Source organism: Otolemur garnettii, unplaced genomic scaffold (genome assembly GCF_000181295.1).
Source record: "Otolemur garnettii isolate 467f Iridium unplaced genomic scaffold, OtoGar3 scaffold00018, whole genome shotgun sequence".
Classification (NCBI taxonomy): Eukaryota; Metazoa; Chordata; class Mammalia; order Primates; family Galagidae; genus Otolemur; species Otolemur garnettii.
The window spans coordinates 3966173-3974985 of NW_003852413.1; the positions used below are offsets into that span (position 1 = coordinate 3966173).

At 56.9% G+C, this 8813-nt stretch overlaps 1 long non-coding RNA gene across 1 annotated transcript; it reads left to right on the forward strand.

The window, feature by feature from the left end:
• The first annotated feature begins 959 nt into the window (after positions 1–959).
• Positions 960–5917, forward strand: LOC111723994. The gene is made up of 3 exons (XR_002772387.1): positions 960–1064; positions 3890–3987; positions 5571–5917. It is a non-coding gene; the product is annotated as an uncharacterized LOC111723994 (long non-coding RNA).
• Positions 5918–8813: the final 2896 nt, after the last annotated feature.

An 8813-nucleotide genomic window follows, 5' to 3' on the forward strand; every position in this document is an offset into this window, starting at 1 on the left:
CACTGTCTGGCTGCAGACAAGGGACGGGAGAAAGGGAGGGCTCTGGGCTGTCTCTGGTCCTTGTTATTCCTCTGCTCACTCCCCCAGTGACCAGCTGGACACTGGCCCCTCAAGCCCCTGAATGAGAGCTGATGGCCTCTGATGTTGGTGACATCGTCACCCGAGGCTGTGATGTCCACTGTGGGATCATGCTGCCCTGGAACTTCCCTTGTCCCCCTCACCAGAACCCTGAGCTCCTATAGCTCAGGGAGATGAGCTGCTGTCCCTCCTGCCTCCCTCCAGGGGATGGGGAAGGGGGAGACTTCTGATGACCTCTGGCCGGGTGATGGGAATCCCTGAAGCCAGGATGTTCTGTGGGAAAGAGCTAGAGGGAGTGATGGGCTGAGTGACCACACTGGTCCTGGGGTCACTGCCTCTAGGTCAAAGGAGGGGTCTATCCCACACCCCCAGCCTCAGAAATCTCCCAAGAGGCCCCATGGTGGGAAGGCAGACCACAGCGGGACCATGGGACCATGTTCATCTACCCCCCAGGAGTGTGCCTCAACTTCCAGGCTGAGGCTGGGAGCAGGGAGGTGTCGGGAGTCATCTCCCCTGACTTGGGGAGATAGAAACACTTGGTAGAGAAAGAGGGGTTGGCAGCTGAGTGGAGCAGGGCTGAGGGAGGGCACAGGGGACCAGTGGGCAGCTGGAGGCAGGGGGCTTGGAAGGAACGCCCGGGAGGGCTGGGCTGCTGACTACAGACCCAGGGGGCAGGTTCACTGTCTCTCACCCTGGGGCTGGGATTGCTGAGAAGGCAGGACTCCAAAGACCAGGCGTCCTAACTCAGCCCTAGAAATGACTCACAAAACACACCACTCCACAGAGGCCAATGGGAACAGCCATCAGCTCCCAAGCAAGCCTCCCACCAAGGATAGAAGACAGGCGGGGCTCCCCTGACCCCTGGCGACCCCTGGAGCAGCTGATTCCCCTAACCTCATCTCAACAGAGGCCTTGCTGCCCAGAAGCCCAGGAAACAGCATGCAGCTCAACTCTTGCCTCTGCCTCAGCTTGCTGGGTAACATTGGGTAGGTTACTTAAACTCTCTGGTCCACAGTGAACCCTGTCTACAAAATGGGGATCATAGTTATGCTTTACTCAGGTGTTGTGAAGAGCAAAAAAGACAGTGTATGTGAAGGAAGCATAATATACAGTGACTAAGCGTGACTGTGTGGGGAAGAGGTTACCGGCACCTGCGTGGGCGTCCTGGCCAGGTGCTCACCTGGTTGGAGGAGTTTACTAGCACAGGGGTCAGCCAACCCCTACCCACAGGCTAAACCCAGCCGGCTGCCTGTTTTGTTTTTGTACTTCTTATGAACAAAGAATGATTTTTACATTTTCAAATGGTTGGAAAACAAATCCAAAGGAAAAGAATATTTCATAATGTGCAGCTTATATGAAATTCAAGTTTCAGTGTCCATAAGTAGTGGTATTGGAACCAGCCACGCAGCTGCCTTCTCACTAAGCAGAGACTAAAATATTTATTACCTGGCCCTTTTCAGAAAAAGTTTGCTGCCCCTCTGGCCTCAAGGAAGCGCATACAGAGGCCAGTGGGCAAGAGACAATGGAACTTCCTGGGCATCGGCCAAAGCCCACCATAGTGGGAGCAGAGGGCTGGAGAAGGGGTGTGTTTGTTCGGAGTGAGCAGGGGGCAGGCTGCGGCAGCCACCTTGTCTTGATACCAGGGAGGGTCCTTGTGATTCCCACCCAGGAGAGGACAGAGGTCAAGAGTGGGTGGGCTCTGTCTAGTTGCCACCAGCCAGGTGCCACCTTGCGTAAGCCTCCCAGGCAAAAGTAGAGGATCGGAGGGCAGAGGAAGGAGCAAGTTTTCCCACTCCCCTAACCTGCTCTGGAAGCCAGGAGCACAGGCAGGGCAGGGGAGGTTTGGAGAGCAGCACATTTCTGCTCTGTCCAGTGACACTGGATGAATTCCCTCTTCTCTTCTATGGGGCTGACCATCCCTTCCTTCCCCCAAGAAGCCAAGACAGGCCTGGGGGCTGAGGAGTAGGGGTTTAGAGATGGGAGGATGAAAAGGTTACTAGGGGCTGCTATCCCTGGGGTTCTCCCTCCACCTTTGTTCTGCCCTGTGACATAGCAGATCCAGGGCAGCCCCCGGGGGAGCCTGGAGCGGGCCCACATCTAGCCAAGGGTCACTGAGGTCACAGCTGGGCCCCACATGGTCTGCTGGGAGTGGGAGGAGCTGCCGCCAAGTAGGATGAGGAGCCAGAGAGCTTTCAGGGGACACCTGGGTATTTACAGGATGGAAATCGGTATACACAGCTGTCCCAACATGTTGGGGATTAGGGGGCTGTCCACTGGTCGGTGGTCAGGTTGGGGTGCTTTTCAAGACTGGAAAGGAGACATGGACTCTGCGGGATGGTTCTCCCCCAGGAACCTGCACACTGAGGGCTGGGGCTGCTTCCCATTCTTCTCTGAGGTCCCTGCGTCTGTGGGCAGTGCTCTAAGGACTGGGCCCCCCAGACCACCCCGCGGCTATCTGGGACCAATCAAAGGGTTTCTAGATCTTCAGGCACCTCCAGACTCTCCAAAGGTGGGGTGCAATTTCTGAGTGGAGGAGAAAGGGAGTGAGGCAGGGTCTCCATTCTCACACTCTCAGGCCTTTGTGGCTATTTGCTCGTGTGCTGGGTGTCCCTGTCCAGAAGATAGACAGGGAAGGCACCATGGGTGCCGGAGGCCACCTGAGCTGTCTGAGGGGTGAAGTCAGAGAATCAGGCACAGGTGCAGGTGTGACAAACAGTCCCTCCCTCCCTCAGCTGTCAGGGGACAGGCTGGAGGGCTTGCTGGAGCCTCCCGCCAGCCAGGACTGCAGGGGCTCCCCTGCCTCCCTCTGGCCTCCTAGCACCACTGCTGTAGGGTGTGGGACCTGAATCTCAGCCCCCAAGCCTTCCCTCCTCCTCCTCCCTGGCGCAGGCTGCAGAGACCTCCCCAGGTGCTGCTCCCTCCTCCCCCCACAGGCCTAAGGCTCCCTAAGGGGCTCTAGCCTCCTCCTCTGGCAGCCATGGCTAACTTGGCTCCCACACCAACCTCCCACCATCCTAGGTCTAAAATCCAGAGGGCTCAAGTCCCGGATGTGGCCTCCCTCTACATTGCCTCTACCAGCCAAGGTCCCACCCCTGCCCTCTCCCACCCCTAACTTCCTAAAGCTCCTCCCCTCAATGCCTGTAAGTCACCACCGAGATCCCAAGCCCAGCTCCACCCTGAATCTCCACCCCAACTCTCCCAGCTCTCAGAACACAAGCCCTGGCCCGGCTCTGCCAAGCCTCCACCTGGTCCAAGACACCTGTGCTCTGGTAAACACACACACACACAAACACTCATGCACGCACGCACACTCACATGTGGAAGCACGCCATATTCACACATCCTCCACACGCATGCACATGCCCATTCACATTCTCACAGATGTGACACCCACACGCCCACACTCACACACACACACTCTTGCACTGTTTGGTCAGTTTCACCCCAAGATTATAAGTTGGGGTCACCATTAGCTGCTGGAAAGTCTCTTTCCAGAGCAGCACCTCAATCCAACCCCTCAGGTCAGTTACACTTTTCTGCTCCCCAGAACTGGCAGCCAGCTAAGGCTTCACTTTCCACAGCCAAGCTTTTAAAAAAAACCCTATTGCCTATTCCTATCTGAGGATATTAGTTAATGATGGGGGAGCGGCAGGGGAGAAATCCCAGCCCACAAGGCTCAGTTTCACTGGGAAAGGGACTTTCCTTAGAAGGAACCAAGACGTCTTGTATCAGCTCTTAACGATTTGGGAAGGGAAGCTAAATAGCTCTTTACTGTAATTCGAACAACTAAATTATTCATTGAATGCTGCAGACAGAGATTGGACAGTGACCGGAGAGACAAGGGACCCCAGCCCAGCCCTGTGACCCAGGAATGTGGCTGTCTCCCCTGGCGCCTGAGGGATCTGGGAGGTGAGTGGCCCAGGAGTCTCCAGGGGAGAGGAGGGTGAGGGAGACAGATGAAAGAACCAAAGGGCCTTGGGTGCCCCAGCCCTCAGGGTCTTGTCCAGATGGGAGGGGGCCTCACTGGCTCTGGCCAGGGGGACCCCAGATGCCAGGTTCAGAGGTGCCTGGCTACCCCACACCATCTCCCTCCTGCAGCCTGGAACCTCCTCTGCTGACCCACAGGAGGCTAGGGATATGAGGGAGGGAAGGAGGGGACAAAATGAGCTTGTCTTTCGAATTCAAAACAGTCAGGTTCCACTCCCCTTCATGCTCCATCTGGCCAGGGAGGGGTTGCAGGGTGAGAAATGCTTCCCACAACTCCCTTGTCCTGCCTGACCTGCTGGGATGGAGACTGAGAGCTCAGAGTGAAGTCCTCAACTTCATTGGTTGGGGGCTCAGCTCAGCCAATCCCAGAGGACTGACTGAGGTGCAAGGCGCCAACTGTTGAGTGTCGTCCAGCTGCATCCCTTAGCCGTCCTCTCCCAAGGAGGAAAGGCCCTGGAAATACCAAGGGCATGAATGACCTCACACTTGGAGAGAGGGATGAGCGGTGTGGGCAGGTGAGGATGGAGGGCGGTGGAGGACAAGTAAAAGAGGAGATAGGCCCAGCAGCTGGAGGGTGGGCGGCGCAGACTTTGGAAAGTGCAGCCCTGGGGGCAGCACGTGCTGACTCACTCTCCTGCCTTCAATTTTCCCTGTTTCCTGGGGATTCTCATTTTATTTTCGGGAAAGCTGCCTGCTCTGTGACTAATTTGTTCTTAAACAAACCAAACCCAGGCAGTGGGGAGGTTGGGCGGGGCCTGAGTCACTCTCCGCCCAAGGGGGACCACACCTGGGGGTGGCCGCCTGGCTCTGGTCCTGGGCCTCCCCCTCACTCTCCCAAGGGCCCCTCAGCCCTGGCCTGAAGATGACTCCAACACTCCTCAGAGATCCAGCATCCGCCCCTGAGAGGGACACCCTGGGCTATAAAGGATCCCAGGCTGCCGAGTGAGCTCCTTGGTTGTTCACTGCCTAAAACAGTGCCTGGCACAGAGTCAATACTTAGTAAATGTTTGTTGACTGACTGACTGACTGACTGGCTGGCTGGCTCTTTGATTCCTCACTCTTCCCTCCCACTAACTCCTTGAACCATTCCTCTCTCACAGCCCCTCAGCTGTGTGACATGTGCTTTACTAATGACTACCCTTTACTGGAACCATAATCTATGCCGGACACCAGGATAAATGGGTTCCTTCTCTGAATCTGTATGACCATTGCAGGGCCCTGCCTGGCCCCTTGGGGTGTGTTCCTAACCACTTTGCCATTTGGGTTCACCCAGGGATGTCCATTCCTCAGCCTGTCTGTGCCCACCTGGTCCCAGAGCTGGGAGGAGGTAGGCAGCCTGCAGCCACCAGGCACTCTGCCCTGCAGGAGGGAGATGCTGCTCTCTCCATGTACAGAAGAAAAAACTGAGGCTCAGGGCACCCTGAGGTCACTGGGCCAGTGTAAGATTTGAACCCAGATCTCCAAACACTCTCCACTACCCCGGCCTGCCTTCTGCTTCCCTCCAGCTGTGGACTCTGAAGGTGGGGGAGGAACCAAGACCCAGAAGCCAGCTCATCCTTGGACTTGGAAGGGCAGGATGACACAAATGGGAAGTGAGGGTGTCTTCTCCAGCCTGGGGGGCATGGCAGGATGTGGCCACTAAACCCTGGTCTCCAAAGTGGGACATGAGCAAGATAAGTCAATGGCATGTGCAAAGAAACACGACCCCTGGGCTTCTATTTTTTATCTCATCATCTTTAAATTTCAACTTTTATGGATACATAATATATAAGCCCAGTAATAAAGTGCCTATGGTTTATAAATAAATAAATATACATGCTCTGAAACCTTTTCCTGAAACGGAAAAAACCTCCCCCATCCCACCTCCAGGGCTGTACCCAGGGCACCCTGTAGTGGGTGCCAATGAACATTTCGCGACTTGGTGGGGGGGAGGTGTCGAGAGGCTGCAGGGAGGGGGTCCTCCGGGATACCCGCCCACCCCCAGCACCTCCTCCGTGCCGCGGAGCCCACCTGCACCCTCGGCGGGGCGCGGCTTCGGGCCTGGCTCGAGTCTCCGCCTGGGCCTGGCGCGGCGCCACGTTCCACCGGGTGGCCGCGAGGATACCGGGAAGGGAGGCGGTTCGCCCTGCAGCTGCTGAATGCCCGCCTGCGGCTTCCCCGACCTCCCCGTCTCCCTCCTCCCGCCCCCGCCCCGGAGCACAGCGCAGGGAGGTCCTGGGCACCCCACGACGGGACGGGTCCCGGGGGTGGCCCGCGTCCAGGGCGACCCCGGCCCCAGCCACCGAGCCGGTCCCCGCTCGGGAGCATGTTTCCAGTAAGCGCGAGCGTGCGGAGCGCGGCAGAGTTCCCGACAGCCAGGCCGCGCGCGGGCGCGCAGAGGAGCCCGGGCCGCGCCGCTGCGGCTGTGTCTACACCGGCGATCAATGCGCGCCCGCGCCGGCCGCCCCAGGCTCCCTTCCTGCCCTGGGCAGCGGCGGAGCCCCCGGGCACCGCGTCCCCAGCCCTTGCGCCTGGGTCCTGGGCTCCTTACCCCCGCGCTTGCCGGACTGAGTCTCCAGCAGTCAGTCTATCCGAACTGTGAGGGTCATTGACCTACTGACAGACCCCCGTCAGTCGCCGCTCTTACCAGTAGACACCAAATCCTGGAATTTGGAAGTTGAACCAGCCACCCCTTCTCCCTTAACTAGAACTGCTCTCTGCCACACTCTGCACTTCTAGCTTTGCTGAGGGGAGGGAGTTCTTTCTATTTTTTTTTTTAATTTTTTTTAGGAATTCAAGTGATGAGCAGTATACACTCGGAATGAACTCCTAAAAGAAGCCAGAGCAGGGAAGCTGTAGTCCTGCAGGGATTTACTCCCCTGAGTACAAAGGCACTGGGCTCAGGGAGGCTGGCAGGGTGGGGAGAGAAGGGCTCCAGCCCCTGGCTCTGGATTTCAGAGGCCGGTGGGGGTGGGTGAGAGATGGAAGGAGGGAGAGAAGAAAGGGTTGGGGGCCTTTAGGAAAGTGCAGGAATGGTGCTCTCCCCTTTCCCTCCATGCCAGGGAAGTCTGATCTAGGGGGAGCAGATGGAGGGGCTGCTGGGCCTTCTGGACTGTCGGGTTAACTTCAATCCCAGTCTCTTTCAGGGACCTAATGCAAAAGGAGTTGGAGGGGCCCTCCTGGGCCTGGCAGTGGAGCACCAGGCTAAGGGTGTCCAGCCCACCTAGGGCTCCTCCTCCACTTCTCTGAGGACTGGGGGTGGTGGGCAGCTCTTTCTTCCCTGAGGATGAGGAAGAGCCTGGAGATCTGGGAAGAAACCCTTCAACTCCACACATGGGCTTAATAGGCCCCGCACTCTCAGTGGGTGGCAGGTGGGAGAGAGTCCAGAGTCAGCCTCAGGCAGAGGGCCTGGCCGGAGGACAGGGCCTACCACCTGGGAGTGGAGGAATCCCAGAGTCGGGCCCTGCAGAGGTTCCCTCCTGGCCCCCACACACCACCCAGAAGGGTGTGGGGGCAGCTGCCTCTCCCTGCCCTGATCCTGCCTTGGCCAGCAAGATTCTGTGAGGCGGAATCAAAGGGGCAGAATTAAGAGGAAAAGCAAGAGAGCCGTGTGTGGATAGTGCTGGAGGAGGTGGATAGGACTGGGGACAGTCTGGAGTGTTGGCATGGACAGTGAGAAGGACTGAAATCCACCGCAGGGGTCTGACAGTGACCTGAGGTTTCTGGGCAGTGTTCCCTCGTGGGGGACCCAGCTTCCAGGTCAGCCTTTCCCAGGAGCTGTCCTGCTGCCGGGTGGTGATGGAGAGTCACCCTCCTGCTCCAGCCTTCACTGCTGACTCCACCCTGCATCCATCCATTCACTCATTCCTCCCCTTTGTGGATGCTGCCACATGGAATTCTTCCACCAAAACTTCACTGAGAAAGTTGTAGATTGGCACCCAGTTGTCAGAAGCACAGAAAGATCTCGGCACACCTTGCTCAGTTCCCCTCCATGGCAATAGTTTACAAAACCATAGTACAATATTCAACCAACATGTTGACCCTGATGCAATCTGCCAACCTTATTCAGATCTCCCCAGTGTCACTCGGACCCCTTTGGGTGTGTGCTTACTTTATATCACCCTGCCACCCATGTGCCCACTGGCACAGTCAAGGTGCTGAGTGGTTCTAACACACAGGCTCCCTGGAGTTGAGGCACACTTTTATAAGCATGCCCACCCCTCTCTGGCACCCCCATCTCCATCCTCCTCCAGCTCCCCAGCTCTGCTAGCTTGCAGTTGGTTAGTGCCTCAGGCACCAGGCACCCTGCAGGGGCAGCAGCCCTACTGCTGACACCACCCATCCCAGGCTCAGGACCTGTCCTGCAGCATGTAGAGACTGGGTTACTGGGGGCAGGGGTGGAACACAGGGAATATGGACAGTGGAAGGGGAAGTTACAAATATTAACTATGGCAGAGTTAAGGACCACCACACACTTTTCCTCCTTTATTACCGTTCATCTTTGTTTATGTGAACTAATTTCCTTTTCTCCCTCTCTCTTCCTTATTATTCTACACACAGTAAATGACCCAGGGCCACCACATAATGCTGTGCAGGTTTGCAAAACTCCAGCAGGGCAGGGGGGAGGAAGTTTGTGATACTAGTAATCTTTATGCCTCCAGGGGACCTGCAGGCCTTGGAGATGGGTGATTTTTTTTTTTTTTTTTTTTTTGAGACAGAGTCTCATTTTGTCACTCTTGGTAGAGAGCTGCGTCATCATAGCTCATAGC